General features: G+C 25.3%; 2 protein-coding genes across 5 annotated transcripts in view; both read right to left on the bottom strand.

Moving 5' to 3' along the window:
* RpLP2 (ribosomal protein LP2) overlaps positions 1 to 16,580 on the bottom strand; it is a 507,190-nt gene that overhangs the window by 417,854 nt on the left and 72,756 nt on the right. The gene's annotated exons all lie outside the window — the stretch shown is intronic.
* The window catches only part of bif (protein phosphatase 1-binding protein bifocal), a 112,119-nt gene that overhangs the window by 36,808 nt on the left and 58,731 nt on the right, over positions 1 to 16,580 (bottom strand). The gene's annotated exons all lie outside the window — the stretch shown is intronic.

Below are 16,580 nucleotides of genomic sequence, written 5' to 3'. Positions count from 1 at the left end.
GATAAAATTGATTAGTAAATATATTGGAGAATTAAAAAAATGTATAATAATAGTAATAGTAATAATAGAAATAATGTATTATAATAGTAAGTAATAATAATATAAAATTGACTTAAATAATTGAATTAATAATTTTCCGATTTGAATTATTTATAAAAAGCGCAAAGACTACATTTACAATTTGTCTTTTTTTCAATATAACATTACTCACAAAAATAATTCACGAAATTAAAATCTTAATTGAGTTTTAAAAAATATTCAATTAAAAATTTAATTGATTTAACAAATTTTTTAATTAAAACAAGAATCAATCACAAAAATTAATAGTATCAATTAATTTTTTAATTGGATCAATTAATTTTTAAATTGACTTTCAATTAAAAATTAATTGGATCTACTAATTTAATGATTGAAGACAAAACACATTTTTTGGTGAGTTCGATTTGAAATCGGTTTTAATTGCATCTGAACGTAAACTCAATTTTAGGGCAGCTTTCTCAAAGTCTTGTTATTATTTATGGTATATATCGATAAACCAGATGATCTCATATAGTTAAGTACTAATCATAGGATGATGAACTAACCATAATTATTTTAATCAAATCAGAAATTAATTAATTAAATAAATCATTTTGTTTGTTTACAATTTTATTTGAATTTGAAAGCAAACCCAGTTCAAACACATATTGATAATATTATATATTTTTATCGGAAATTAATATAAGAAATTAATTTATTATTTTAATTTATGACTTTTAGATTTTATTTTCATCTGAAAGAGAAGGATATGCCTTCTTATAGCAAAGGCACCCTTTGAAAAAGTTTTTTATTTCTGTTCTTGAACTTTTGTGTTTATTCATTCCTTTTTTTTGCATATTATTTAATTTTTTTTATAATTTAATTCATGGTTCTTTATTCTATGGCCTACAAACATATTGTTATTAAAGTTAATTATTACTCATTACCCAGAAAACTATAATGGATGACTGGCATGTTACATGAGTCTCACTCTCTGCATATGCATACATAATAATTATGAACTTGATTTCTCGTTTCGGCTCATCATCATCTCACAAACCGAGAGCAAAACAAAAGATCATGAAAGAGGTCGAGAATCCAAATCAACAAAAAATCTTCATATGAGTAATAGTTTGCCCAATAATGTACAACTGACATTGGGGACCTTAAAGACTTGACCTTGCATTGTTTATATATAAAATGATAAGTCTTGTAAATTTATTCTGCTAAACTAAACTGGAGGGCTTACAAGCATCAAAAAAGCAATAAAGCTTAAGTAAAATCAGAGGGAATATAAGACAAAAACATCCATTTTATTTTACACCACAGTTTCTTGTATCTATTTATTGTTTGAAATAAATAAATAAATAAAATTTACTTATTATCCTCTAAAAGCTAGTGGTTTTTGGAATCATGAAAGTGTTTTGAAAAAAAATTATTTCTGTAGACAATTTTGTCAAAATTTTATTTCTATAGAAAATTTTGTAACAATTTTATTTCTATGGAAAATTTTGTCACAATTTTATTCGTGTAGAAAAAAGAAAAAAAGAAAAAAAAAATTGTCAAAATTTTATTTCTATAGGAAATTTTGTCAAAATTTTTTTCTAGAGAAAATTTTTCAAAATTTCTATAAATTTTTCTATATATTTCTATAAATTTTTGAAAATTTTTTCAAAATTTTATTTCTGTAGACAATTTTGTCAAAATTTTATTTCTATAGAAAATTTTGTAACAATTTTATTTCTATGGAAAATTTTGTCACAATTTTATTTCTGTAGAAAATTTGTCAAAATTTTTTTCTATAGAAAAATTTGGAAAAATTTTATTTCTATATAAAATATAGTAAAAATCTTATTTCTATAGGAAATTTTGTCAAAATTTTATTTCTATAGAAAATTTTGTCAAAATTTTATTTTTATAGAAAATTTTGTCCAAATTTTATTTCTATAGAAAAAATTTGTCAAAATTTTATTTCTATAGGAAATTTTGTCAAATTTTTTTCTATAGAAAAATTTTAAAAATTTTATTTCTATAGAAAATTTTTCAAAATTTTCTATAAATTTTTGAAAAATTTTTCAAAAATTTTATTTCTGTAGACAATTTTGTCAAAATTTTATTTCTATAGAAAATTTTGTAACAATTTTATTTCTATGGAAAATTTTGTCACAATTTTATTTCTGTAGAAAATTTGTCAAATTTTTTTTCTATAGAAAAATTTGGCAAAATTTTATTTCTATATAAAATATAGTAAAAAGTTTATTTCTATAGGAAATTTTGTCAAAATTTTATTTTTATAGAAAATTTTGTCAAAATTTTATTTTTATAGAAAATTTTGTCCAAATTTTATTTCTATAGAAAAATTTGTCAAAATTTTATTTCTATAGGAAATTTTGTCAAATTTTTTTTCTATCGAAAAATTTTCAAAATTTTCTACAAATTTTTGAAAAATTTTGTCAAAATTTTATTTCTATAGAAAATGTTGTAACAATTTTATTTCTATGGAAACTTTTGTCACAATTTTATTTCTGTAGAAAATTTTGTCAAAATTTTGTTTCTATAGAAAAATTTTGCAAAATTTTATTTCTATATAAAATTTAGTAAAAATTTTATTTCTATAGGAAATTTTGTCAAAATTTTATTTCTATAGAAAATTTTGTCAAAATTTTATTTCTATAGAAAATTTTGTCAAAATTTTATTTCTATAGAAAATGTTGTCAAAATTTTATTTCTAAAGAAAAATTTGTCAAAATTTTATTTCTATAGGAAATTTTGTCAAAATTTTTTTCTATAGAAAATTTTTCGAAATTTTATTTCTATAGAAAATTTTTCAAAATTTGATTTCTATGGAAAATTGTGTCACAATTTTTTTTCTGTAGAAAATTTTGACAAAATTTCTATATAAAAAAATTTTAGTTCTATAGAAAAAAATTTTTTTTTCTATAGAAAATTTTTCAAAATTTCTATAAATATTTGAAAAATTTTTCCAAATTTTATTTCTGTGACAATTTTGTCAAAATGTTATTTCTATAGAAAATTTTGTAACAATTTTATTTCTGTTGAAAATTTTGTCAAAATTTTATTTTTATGGAAAATTTCATCAAAATTTTATTTTTATGGAAAATTTCGTCAAAATTTTATTTTTATGGAAAATTTCGTCAAAATTTTAATTCTGTAGAAAATTTTGTCAAAATTTTATTTCTCTAGAAAATTTCGTCAAAATTTTATTGCTCTAGAAAATGTCGTCAAAATTTTATTTTTATAGAAAATTTTGTCAACAATTTATTTCTATATTCAAAATTTTATTTCTGTAGAAAAATAAAGTGATTTTCAACTCGAAAACCGAACATAGTACTCACATTAAGACCGAAAATGAATCATTTTCCCCGGTAAATCAATACTAAAGGCTATCGACACTGAGACTTATAAGTAAGGTTATATGGGGCTTGACAGTCTTTATTGGTTGAATAAAAGGGACCGGATGAGTATATTCTGTTCACACGGAGCCTTTCTTGGGCTGACTCAAACCCACTTTAACTCAAACCCAAAAGCATATTTCTCTTCTTGTCCACAGCAGTTTTTTTTTTGTTGAATTCAAACATTCCACTTCATCTTTATATAGAACAACAATATATGAACAAAATCTTGTTACACTCTTTTGCATTTTATGCGACCCTATTTCAATTGACATGGGTACACACATGCGTTTATAAACATTTAAGTCATTCATTTGTCAAATCTATTAGTTGCTTGTGTTCCCAGCAATTCCAAGATCACTTTATATGCTGACAAGTTTATTGACCAGTTTAATGAGTTGTACTTGCTGAAGCAAAAACATATTCAAAGTTCTGCAACCATAAATGTTAAACAAGTGTTCTGTTTATAGAAAGAGAAAAAAACATAAGTGGTTACTATGTAGTTTAATGATAATGCATTACTAAAAAAAAGTTTTAAATCGTGACCATAACTGACTGAGCCTGTACCAAAAGAAGTAGAACAAATTAATTTACAGCAATGAGTCTTGTAATCAAAGCGCAATAGTTGTAGAAATTAATTAATGCCATAGTTGGTACATTGCAACAAACAAAAGACATCTTGATATAACCTTGCCGGAGGAATTTGTAATGCAAGGTCGTTTACATGTCGTAGTAATAAAGCAAAAACTTCTTTGTTCTACCAAAACTTGCAAGATAACTTTACTACAATTTTTTCTTTGAAAAACAAAGAACCAACGTTGAAATAATATTGTCTTTGTGAACGTTCAGGAATTATATTTGCTGATCTTTATATATATCTGTAACCTTCACTTTATATCGAATAACAATGCACCCTATACGATACTATTTAAAATTATACTTAGTATAGACCATTGGTTTTTAACTTAAGATGAATTTCTTTCATATCAAAGAGTGCTGCTATAATCAATTTTTATCTTACATAAGCACAAATATCAACTAAAATGTTTCACTAAATAAAATAATAATTGATGATTTCGCGAATTTGTCAAATTATTTATATTTAATGGAATCAATCGGTGATGGAAAATACAATTTTAACGAAATAAAATTTTGACAAAATTTTCTATAGAAATACATTTTTGACAAAATGTTCTATAGAAATAAAATTTTGACAAAATTTCTACAGAATTAAAATGTTGACCAAATTTTCTAAAGAAATAAAATTTTGACAACATTTTCTACAGAAATAAAATTTTGACAAGATTTTCTATAGAAATAAAAATTTGAGAAAATTTTCTATAGAAATAAAAATTTGAGAAAATTTTCTATAGAAATAAAATTTGGTAAAATTTTCTATAGAAATAAAATTTTGAAAAATATTTCTATAGAAATAAAATTTTGAGAAAATTTTCTATAGAAATAAAATGTTGACAAAATTTTCTATATAAATAAAATTTTTAGAAAATTTTTTATACAAATAAAATTTTGACAAAATTTTCTATAGAAATAAAATTTTGAGAAAATTTTCTATAGAAATAAAATTTTGAGAAAATTTTCTACAGAAATAAAATTTTGACGAAATTTTCTATAGGAATAAAATTTTGAGAAAATTTTCTATAGAAATAAAATTTTGAGAAAATTTTCTATAGAAATAAAATGTTAAGAAAATTTTCTATAGACATAAAATTTTGACGAAATTTTCTATAGAAATAAAATTTTGGGAAAATTTTCTATAGAAATAAAAATTTGAGAAAATTTTCTATAGAAATAAAATTTGACAAAATTTTCTATAGAAACAAAATTTTGAGAAAATTTTTTATAGAAATAAAATTTTGAGAAAATTTTTTATAGAAATAAAATTTTGAGAAAATTTTCTATAGAAATAAAATTTTGACAAAATTTTCTATAGAAATAAAATTTTGAAAAAATTTTCTATAGAAATAAAATTTTGAGAAAATTTTCTATAGAAATAAAATTTTGAGAAAATTTTCTACAGAAATAAAATTTTGACGAAATTTTCTATAGAAATAAAATTTTGACAAAATTTTCTATAGAAATAAAATTTTGAGAAAATTTTCTATAGAAATAAAATTTTGAGAAAATTTTCTATAGAAATAAAATTTTGAGAAAATTTTCTATAGAAATAAAATGTTAAGAAAATTTTCTATAGAAATAAAATTTTGACGAAATTTTCTATAGAAATAAAATTTTGGGAAAATTTTCTATAGAAATAAAAATTTGAGAAAATTTTCTATAGAAATAAAATTTGACAAAATTTTCTATAGAAACAAAATTTTGAGAAAATTTTTTATAGAAATAAAATTTTGAAAAAATTTTCTATAGAAATAAAATTTTGACAAAATTTTCTATATAAATAAAATTTTGACAAAATTTTCTATAGAAAAAAAAAATTGGTAAAATTTTCTATAGAAATAAAATTTTGACAAAATTTTCCATAGAAATAAAATTTTGAAAAATATTTCTATAGAAATAAAAATTTGAGAAAATTTTCTATAGAAATAAAATTTTGACAAAATTTTCTATAGAAATAAAATTTTGAGAAAATTTTCTATAGAAATAAAATTTTGAGAAAATTTTCTACAGAAATAAAATTTTGACGAAATTTTCTATAGAAATAAAATTTTGGGAAAATTTTCTATAGAAATAAAAATTTGAGAAAATTTTCTATAGAAATAAAATTTTGAGAAAATTTTCTATAGAAATAAAAATTTGAGAAAATTTTCTATAGAAATAAAATTTTGAGAAAATTTCTATAGATATAAAATTTTGAGAAAATTTTCTATAGAAATAAAATTTTGAGAAAATTTTCTATAGAAATAAAATTTTGAGAAAATTTTCTATAGAAATAAAATGTTAAGAAAATTTTCTACAGAAATAAAATTTTGACGAAATTTTCTATAGAAATAAAATTTTGGGAAAATTTTCTATAAAAATAAAATTTTGAGAAAATTTTCTATAGAAATAAAATTTTGACAAAATTTTCTATAGGAATAAAATTTTGACAAAAATTTTTATAGAAATAAAATTTTGAAAAAATTTTCTATAGAAATAATTTTGACAAATTGATTGAATATAAATAAATAATTCTGTTAGTATTTACTCAGACAGAATATTCCATTGAAATAAAATTTTGACATTTTTTAAAGAAATAAAATTTTGACAAAATTTTGAAAAAATTTTGACATTTTCTATAGAAATAAAAATTTGACAAAATTTTCTATAGAAAAATTTTCATAAAATTTTCTATAGAAATAACATTTTGACCAAATTTTCTATAGAAATAAAATTTTTAAAAATATTTCTATAGAAATTAAATTTTGACAAAATTTTCTATAGAAATAAATTTTTGACAAAATTTTCTATAGAAATAAAATTTTGAGAAAATTTTCTATAGAAATAAAATTTTGACAAATTGATTGAATATAAATATAAATAATTCTGTTAGTATTTAAGTGATTATTGAGAAAAGTTTACATCCTACTCTTTTTAAAGAAGGAAAATTTTAAAAACTGATCCATAGCTCAAATATATCACATACATTGACCTCAAAAACTATTTGGCATATAATTTTTTCCCTAGTTTATGTACTATAATTTCATATACAATAGTTTTTTTTTTTGGCGGCAGACAACATGCAATTTGTTTATTGTACATTGGAAAATAGTAACCCATTAAAATAGTTTCTTTTTTTTTTTTGGCTCAAAACTCCAAAAATATTTGTACTATGGTCTTTTGTATAAAATATAAACCATGTGGACGGACGAACCATAAATTTGTTATGGTTCGATGGTTTTGTGTTAAACTAAGCAAATACTGGTGAAAAAGAAAATCGTATAAAAATGAATTACATTTTTTTTTTGTTTTGGTTTTAACAATTTCCTATACAAATTGTTTATTGAAATTTATTCATATTCAAGTCTATAAATAAAGCAATACTATTTTCAGTTGGCAGATATGCCAAATTTAAAAAAGGTTTTTAGTATAGACCAATGAACTCCTAGGTCCCTGTATAACCGATAAATACATTTTATTGGAATTATAACTTTTTGCCAAATGATCTGTTCACCATAATTTTTTGTAAAATTTACAAATAAAGGAATTCTGTTATTTTTAATAATTTCTCAATTTTTTATACCCACATAAATAATTCGATGAGTTTTATTTTCTTAATTTTTCTTGTGTAAGTTTTCACTGTCCATGCCTTTGGCTACAAAAAATAAATCGACTCATGAAGGCGATGAAGATGTATTAAGTATTTCCTATTTTTTATTATTTATACAAAAAAGGTTAATGACTTTCTAACGAGTTAAAATGTTTTCATACAATTTAGCAAACTAAAAGTCATAATTTACACATAATACTTCACAAAAAAGAAAAAAAAAACGGGGGGAAAAACACCTGACCATAGCATAAATATTATTAATTGCTTTTAAATATTATTTAGCTTATTTTAGGTTGGCAAAGTATCGGATGTTGGTGTTAATAGCTTAAACGCTAATATGTATGTATATAACTTGAATAACTCTTGAATTGGGTTAGAGAAAGATATGAAAACTTTCCCAAAAAACACTCAATAATGACCACAAGATTTTAGAGGAAATGTTTAAAAAGGTTTTCTAAATATAAAAAACACAGAATGGAAATAACCCAAAACATATTGATTTTAGGGATTGTTTTATTAAATTATATTATAAATTGTTGTTAAGCTTTCTAAATATCTATAGGCACAAAACAATGTTAACTCATTTGACATTTGTCAAAATAAACATTGCTGTACTTCCTCTTTCCGTTTTACATTCCAAAATGCCATTTAGTAGAGCGTATTTACACAACTTTGAAATGTCTATCAGTGCAAACGTGTATGAGAAATATGTGAGCATTTCATATTAAGACTTGAAGAAAGAAAACAAGTTCAACTAAAAACATCTTTCTCCATATTTTTTACCTTTATTCTTCTCTCTTGCCATCTATTTATTAACTGTTTTAAAATGTATGTATGTGTGTGTTTGTGTGGTTTTTCAACATATGATATTACATACATTTAATCTTATGTTAAGCTCCTCATCATAATGTGATGCAACCTAAAGATGAGAGATGAAACGTGCTGAAGATACGACACCACAAATTGAATGTTGTCGAAGCTAAGCTTGTTTCGACGATGACTTCACACGCATCAAATAGAAATTTCATGTTGGCGAGAGAATGAGAGAGAGGAGGGGGAGAGCGAAAAATAACGGTAATAACATAAACGCATTCACTTGAAAATCGAGTGTTTGTTACAATTACATTACGCATGTTTAGTTGTCCCCCATCTTTATATAAATTCAATAGATCTGATTTTGTCATATCGAAATGAAAATGGAAATAACGTGAAAAACTAGGCTAAAGATAACAAGAAATATTTTAATCTAATATAGAGAGAAAGGAAAAAGACAAGAAACTGGAAGGAAAACCTGCAAGATTGTTATATTAAAACCAGTTGAGATCGAATTATTATTTTAGGATTAAAACTTTTGCTTTTAATTTTTTTTAATAAGATCAAGTTTAAAATTGAATACATCTTTGAAGAAATAAATTAATAGACGCTTTCTTGAAATATGGATTAAATTATTATTGAAATTTAAGAATTTAAATATTTTTATATTATTTTTTGTTTGTTTTTGTAAAAATTTTCCGTAGCTACTATGATATTATAGGTCAAGTTCGAATTAATTCGTTTTTTCCAAAAGTCTACTAAAAATGTGATTCTAACCATTGTGGCGCAACTATAATAATAATATGAAATTGTAACTATTATTGGTATTTCGATAAATATGTAGTATGTGTGGGAGTAAAACTATGACAAGGTCGTTTTCGGTTCAGTAACATTTTCTAAATTGCAGGAAAACAAAACAGTCTCTAATAATTTCAGTTACGCATAATTTAAAAAGAATGTGCTGTTGGTACATTCAAATGGTATAAATTCTGGTGGATTGTTGGCTTTATATATAAGTTTGAAAAGTATGTTTTTTAGCAATTGAAAAATATGAATAGCCTTAGTGTGTTAATTCACTTATGTTAATGTATTTGTGGCGCTACAAATAGTTTTTTTCCAAAAAAATATACTGAGAATTACTTTACATAATAGCATATAAAGTTGTCTTTAATAAAATTTCATGTTTTATTACAAAACCGTGAAACCACTGAAAGGTGGACACCCACGGTCGCCTAAATTTTGTCCACATTTGGAAGGTGTCCAGTTATGAGAGGTTAATATAGAAAATGTCCCCAGGTAACTGTCGACTTTTGGAAGGTGTTCGGTTTTCAGAGTGTCCAAGTTTGAGAGATTTCATGGGATATGATTTAATTAATTCAAAAAAAGGTACACTGAAAACTATTGTCATATATTTTAGAGCACGAAATTTATACAATATGAATTTCTTTCATGCAAAAAATTAATTTCTCTCCTCTCGGAAACGAAATTTTAGATTTTGTAGAGAGAATATCCAAGATAAATACAATATGTATATAGATGCAATATAGAAATCGGGTCATCTGTATCGTATTACATCTATCGCCTTTCAACATTTCCTCCCCAAACGGTAGGAGCTTCAATTTTCACAAAATATTTCATTTGTTATTAGTTCTATCGAAAATCCCAATTAAGTTTAACACTAGTAAAATAATAAATTCGTCATTTGTTAATTAGTTGTTATTGCTTATTTCGCACATGTTGATAATAATAACAATCTGTCACACACTCTAAGTATTATACACGCAAATATACAAATGATTCATAGCAGGCATGTATTTATTACATTATTGTTGTCGTCACCTTTTAATTACTCTAATGCCAAGGAATATGTATTCCACATGCTGATAATATAAACAATAAATGAAATGATTTGCAAATAATATAAAATGTCGTTCGAATTCAGATCACTTAAAATATTGTGGAATTTTGTGTAATTCACTTTACTGGAGAATTTTAAACACTATTTCGAAATTCTTCGAAATATTGCTGAATTTCTCCGAAAAACACATACTAATAAATATTGATACATACAAAGAAACAAAATGTAAACAAACAATGATTCATAGCTTTGGGGACGTTATAAAACTGCTGATTAAATCAATCGATAGGCTGTTCATTTATTTATCACTGTAGCTTTTATCTTGAGCCATAAATGAGAGAGGAAGAGAGAGGTTAGGTAGAGGGACAAACGTATATACAGTAGGTCAAGAAAGTGTTTTGACAATAGGATAAAAATTATGTTTTGTTCCAAAATTAAATATAATTTAATTTTAAAAAATATTTTATTATGTATTTTGCAAAGTATACATATTTTATTTTTCTCAAAACGAATTAACAACTCGATTTTTACTTCAATTATTTCTGTAATTTGAAATATTTGGCAATGCCAAAAGACTTTCTTGACATACTGTACATATCAATGTTGAAAAGTAACTGTTACTTATCTTCAATTATTCTCAAACAATATTCAAGCAAGGGAGATAGAGAGAGTAATGCCCTCATACATATACATACATCTAACGTTTTGACAATGCAGCTCAGATCATCACTAAGATTTAAATGAAATAAACTATTTTCTTCGAGAAAGTTATTTTTTGTTTGAGATTATAACATTTTCAAATTTATTATTTTATTTTTATAATTTGATCACAATAATCACTTTTTTTCTTTAAAAACAAGTCTATTTGTAAATTTGGACACTTGCATTTATGAAATGCAACCGATTTGTATGTAACGGAAATAAGTTATAAATAATTCACAAAAAGATTCATTACTAAATTTCCACAGTACATAAAATGTACTTCCTCTTTGTCTCCTAAATCAAAAACAAAAAATCTACAAACCTAACAGACATACTATCTGTATGTACACATGTGGTTTTGTTTTTTGCTTCGTATCATGCCAATATGATTTTTTTTTTTTTTCATATATTTCGTCAAAACAATCAATGAGTTCTCGCCACATGTGGCATTATTTCAAATGGCTGTTTCAAACTTGACAATTGCGTGTGCGTGTGTATGAGTCAGTGTGTTTTTGTGTGTAAAACACTTTGAACGTGTAAACGTAATCTAGTCACAAAGCACACCATAAATAAATTACAAAATTACACAATTTATAGATAGACTTGGTTGGGGCTTGACTTAACTCAACTTGATTCGAATTGTAATAGGTATGGTGAACATTCGCTATAACTTGATAGGCATGTGTGGAAGCAAAAAAATAGCTTGAAAGTGCATAGATATAGCGAACACGTAACCATGTACATATAATCTATGTCTATTTGTTTTTACACGGAAATTGATTGAATTGAGCATAGAATAGTGAGTACCATGGAAAAAAATTGCATTTAATTAAATTTTATTCTCATCAACAGAAAAATTATAGGGAATTTTTCTATAAATAAAAAATGCTAGAAATAAATAACCACAATAAGAATCGAGAAAAATTAAATTGACCTTTGACATTGAAAGACCAAATTGGCAACACTGATTAGAACGCTCTTTTTATGATCGAGCGAATAAGCTCCTAAGAGAATTTTAGAAAGAGAAATGTTCTTAGATGATATTCTCCTACAATCCCAAATAAGCCAATACGACAAAAGAGAAATGTCAAGGGGAATCCCCAGAAGCAGTGCTGCTAATTTTGCTGATTTATCGGCATTTTGACGATTTTTGACTCAAAAAATAGCAGTTTCCGATTTTTGCCTCGAAAATGGTGATATTTAATCCGTTCAAAAATTTGGGAAAAATCGAGGCAATTCGAAATCTCAGCCGATTTCGATTAAATTTTTTAAGGACGAAATGTTTTAGTCCGATTGTCCCAAAATTTGGTATAGGGTCCTGTTTCGGCTCAAAGACGGTCCCTATTTTATTTTGGAAAAAATCGGTTCAGATTTAGATATAGCTGCCATATATATTTTTCACCGATATGGTCATAATTGGCGTGTATATCAACCGATCTTCCTCAAATTCCGTACATCCGAATATTTTATGAGTCTCGAAAAACTGGCAAAATATCAGCAAAATCAGTTCAGATTTAGATATAGCTCCCATATATAGCTTTCGCCCGATTTACACTCATTTGCCCACAGAGACCAATTTTTGCCTCGATTTAGTTGACAATTTTTTAAAATATATATTATACATTTTTCTAAGGTAGTTAATATTTTTATTGAGTCAATATTTTTTTGTTTTTTTAATATATCTTAAGTTCATCCAGACCAAAACTAATAATCAGATTCCACCGATTTTTTTTTAAGAAAAGCAGAATCCTTATCCATTATAAGATAAACCCATCACCATGTTTTTAACAATGATCCTCATGTTTTTTGTTCTCAAACTGAATAAATGAAATCTGAGATTATATACAGAGGAAAAAATATCTTAAAAGCCAACGTCTGCCGACCGGACATACTTTAATGAGGCAGCTGTTTGCATTCGCACCCAAGAAATAAAGACCTTGGCTCCTTGTAGACAGGTTTCGTTTCGTTCGTCTGTTGCCATGGGAATTAGACACCAATTGTTTGTAGCGGGGCAAAACATAGGTTCACATACTATTATAATTTTTAGCCTTAATTCGGTGGCCATACCCTCCACTCTTAAAATTTAATGTTCTGAAAATAGCAATGAAAAATAAAAAAACTTGTGCAGTTTCTAGCCTGGTTTCATTTTCAGTCATTTACACCAGTTAAGCTTCTACGCCAGGCCAATAAACTAATATGTATGGGGCTTTTGAAACCGATTAACACAGACAGACGGATGGACAAACTGGCCCAGGCAACAAAGTGAAATTGACGATAGGTAAAAGGTAAAAGAATAAACGAAAAAAATCAATTCGTTCCCTTAGGTCCAAAGACGTACAGCTGAGATTCTAAAAAAAGACTAGGGAAAAAGGTTACAAAAAAACTGACTCTTATTACTGATGCAAGCCCAAGGTGTTTTATAAATACCTCAACAGCTGTTGCTACCAATACGTGGCGACTATAGACATGTAAGCCAGGCACCTAACCCAAAAGACTTTGAGAAAAACTTGGCTAACTTGTTCAGTGATTAGGTTGCACCTTTTGTTTATGGGCTGAAGAGAATACCTTTGCTGGGGAGCAACCAAAAAAGCCTGTTTTCTTTGAAACACAGATTGATATGAAGTTTTTGCCACAAAGATGGCCGGTTTTTGGTAACGTAATTAAATTTTCCCCAATGGCTATGATAACATAAAAGAATTTTGTTTATGATCAAAGAATTGTTATCATTACAGCAACATCAGATTTGCTGACATATGTCCGTACCTTAAAGTAAAGAAAAACGTGTTTTTGGCCCAAATGTTGGCTGCAAACAAATAGAAAAAAACGTAGTGGCTTTTGTACCACAAACGAAAAAGAGTGAATAAAAGACGAGTTTTGTAAAATGATAAGAAAAACAACTGCTGTCGTTAAGAAACAGAAGATATTAAAAGCATGCATACTTATATTCTTATATATAAATATTTTTGTATATACATTAAAAAAAAAAAAAAAAACATTAAAAACCAAACATTTTGTAAGCTATATACACTCAAAAAAAAAAACAGTGACACAAAAGCCTCCATAAATCTTTTTCAGGTTTAACGAAATTATTATATTTTAGGTAAAATTTCTCCAATATGAAATACTTTCCTTGACTTTAACTATTTTTTTTTTGAGTGTAAACTTATTTTGATAAACCATGAACAGTGGGAAATTAAGCTGCGACAGACTATTATTATACAAAACTTTGTTTTAGGCTTTGATAAATTCTATTATTTCAGTCTAGTTAATCGATTATCATGTAAATGCTCCATATTATTTTACAAAGGGCGTGAGAGACCTTGATAGTTGTTTTATTCTGGTATAGATTAATATTGTTATTGTTATATACTAGTAAAAGTTTTAAATAAAACTTCAAGACAATATAATTTTATAGGTCATGGTTAGTTACTACACTGATAAAAATATTGACCTAATATGGAAGATTATGCAACCTATATTTTAGGAATCGAAATTTACGCAATGTTAAGGACAAAATTCTTTAAAATAATGACATTTTAATTAAATGAAAGTTTATAATCCTTGCTTCAAATTTTTTTTTTTATTAAATTTAGGACACAAATCTTGAAATTTTGCTTCTCTCTGCTGAAGTTGCAGATCTTTGAAGTAAGGCAAATTTTCCTTAAAATAAAGAAAAACATTTTTTATTTAAAGAAATTGTCTTTAACTCAACTGACATATTGAATTTTTAAATTTAAGATAAAATCGCTTCAAATATAGGCTAACACTTATTTTAAGGATTTGCATCTTTGGTGTAAAGTTTTTTTTTAGCAATAAGAAAATTGTTTTTACTTTGAAGTACGTGGCATAATTTGGAGTTTGAAATTGGAATTTGTTTGTATATAAATACCTTTATTATTATATCACAAAAAGAGAATAAAAATTCGATGACTGAGATCTGTATCCAATTTTAATTTTATTGATCCTACATTTAAAGCCAGGGAGGTCCGTCAAAAATGTCTTTATTTTAATGAAGCCGCATCTTTGGCTCGGAATCAATACCAAAATCTTTAAGGGAAGGTCACAATCTTTGGATCCAAGTAAACTTTTTTTAAGTGTACATATTTATTCAAATGCGATAAATCAAGAAAATGTATTAAACATAATACTTCTTTGTTCATTTATTAAAGAAAATTTCAAAGCTTGAAGGAAAAAAATTCAAAAATTCATGGTTCAAAATTGCAAAAATATCTTTAGTTTACGAAGTTCATGATAGGCAAATTATTAGTAAAATTTACAAATTTTAAGCAACCCTGAACTATTTTGTGGGACATACGAATTTTGTAAATGTTTATGCTTCATTTGTGTATAATTTTTTCCCCTGTTTTAGTTCATTTAACTAACGTACACAAAAAATTACTAAAGATAAGAAAACTTTCCCAAAACATAATAATTCCATTAAGTAAAATAGAATTAAAATGGCTTTAGTGCCATATAGGGTTCATTTTTTTTAATTCTTTAGCGGTATACGAAGATCAAGACAGTAATGCTGATGACATTTCTGAGGGTTTCAAAGCTTCTCTTGATTTCACTGCAATGTGGAACGCCGTAAGGACTCGGCTATAAAAAGGAGCTTAACATGGAATCGGGCAGCACTCAGTGATAAGAGAGAAGTTCACCAATGTGGTATCACAATGGACCAAATCGGGCTGCCACCTAACATAACCATAACCATAAGATCAAGACAGTAACCATTTAAGTAACATTCACTCATTGTAGAACTATGAACTATTTTGTTCCAATTTCAAATTTAGTATAATTAAGTATTTCGTTGTATAATTTTTAGTTCTTGTCTTTACAGTAAGCAAAATTGAAATAAAAAGGAGAATTGAACTAAACTTAATTAATATTCCTGAACTAAAAAAAGTTAAATTGGCTATTGAAGTTTTCGTTCACTTTCTTCTGAGCCGTGTTGCCAGTATTAGTAAGTTTTTTCCGAATCGGGGATATTTTTTCGTGGATGGGTACTGGGGTTTTGGTGGACAATTTCCATAAGTTTGGGGATTTCTTTTTCGAAATCGGTTCAGTATAATAATCAGGTTTACAATAATGATTTATATGAAATTCTTTTTATTCCAACATTATTAAAAAGGAGTAAAGTAAATCGTCCTCCTCCTTATTCCACGGCATACAAAATGATGCAAATGGAGCCTTTGGATTGAAACGGACAAAGGATTTTTGTGTAATTGTGGGAGCTCAAGCGCTAATTTATAATTTTACTCAGTGACCCTAATGTTACCCCTCACCAGCGTTGCCTCAATGATTTTTCATTTTGGACCAACATTTTTCCATGATTGGATCAAAATTCGTACCAGCGGACCATTTTTCCAAATTAAATTAATATTATTTAAAAGTTAATATTTTCCAAATTTTACGTCGATAGAAAACTTTGTCAAATTTTCATTTCTATTCAAAATTTTTATTTCTATATAAAATATTTGTCAAAATTTTATTTCTATAGAAAATTTTTGTCAAAAATTTATTTCTATAGAAAATTTTATCAAAATTTTAT

This window comes from Haematobia irritans, chromosome 3 (assembly GCF_050003625.1).
Source record: "Haematobia irritans isolate KBUSLIRL chromosome 3, ASM5000362v1, whole genome shotgun sequence".
Lineage (NCBI taxonomy): Eukaryota > Metazoa > Arthropoda > Insecta > Diptera > Muscidae > Haematobia > Haematobia irritans.
Note: the sequence above shows the minus strand (reverse complement) of the source record. Positions and strands in the feature narration are given on the sequence as shown.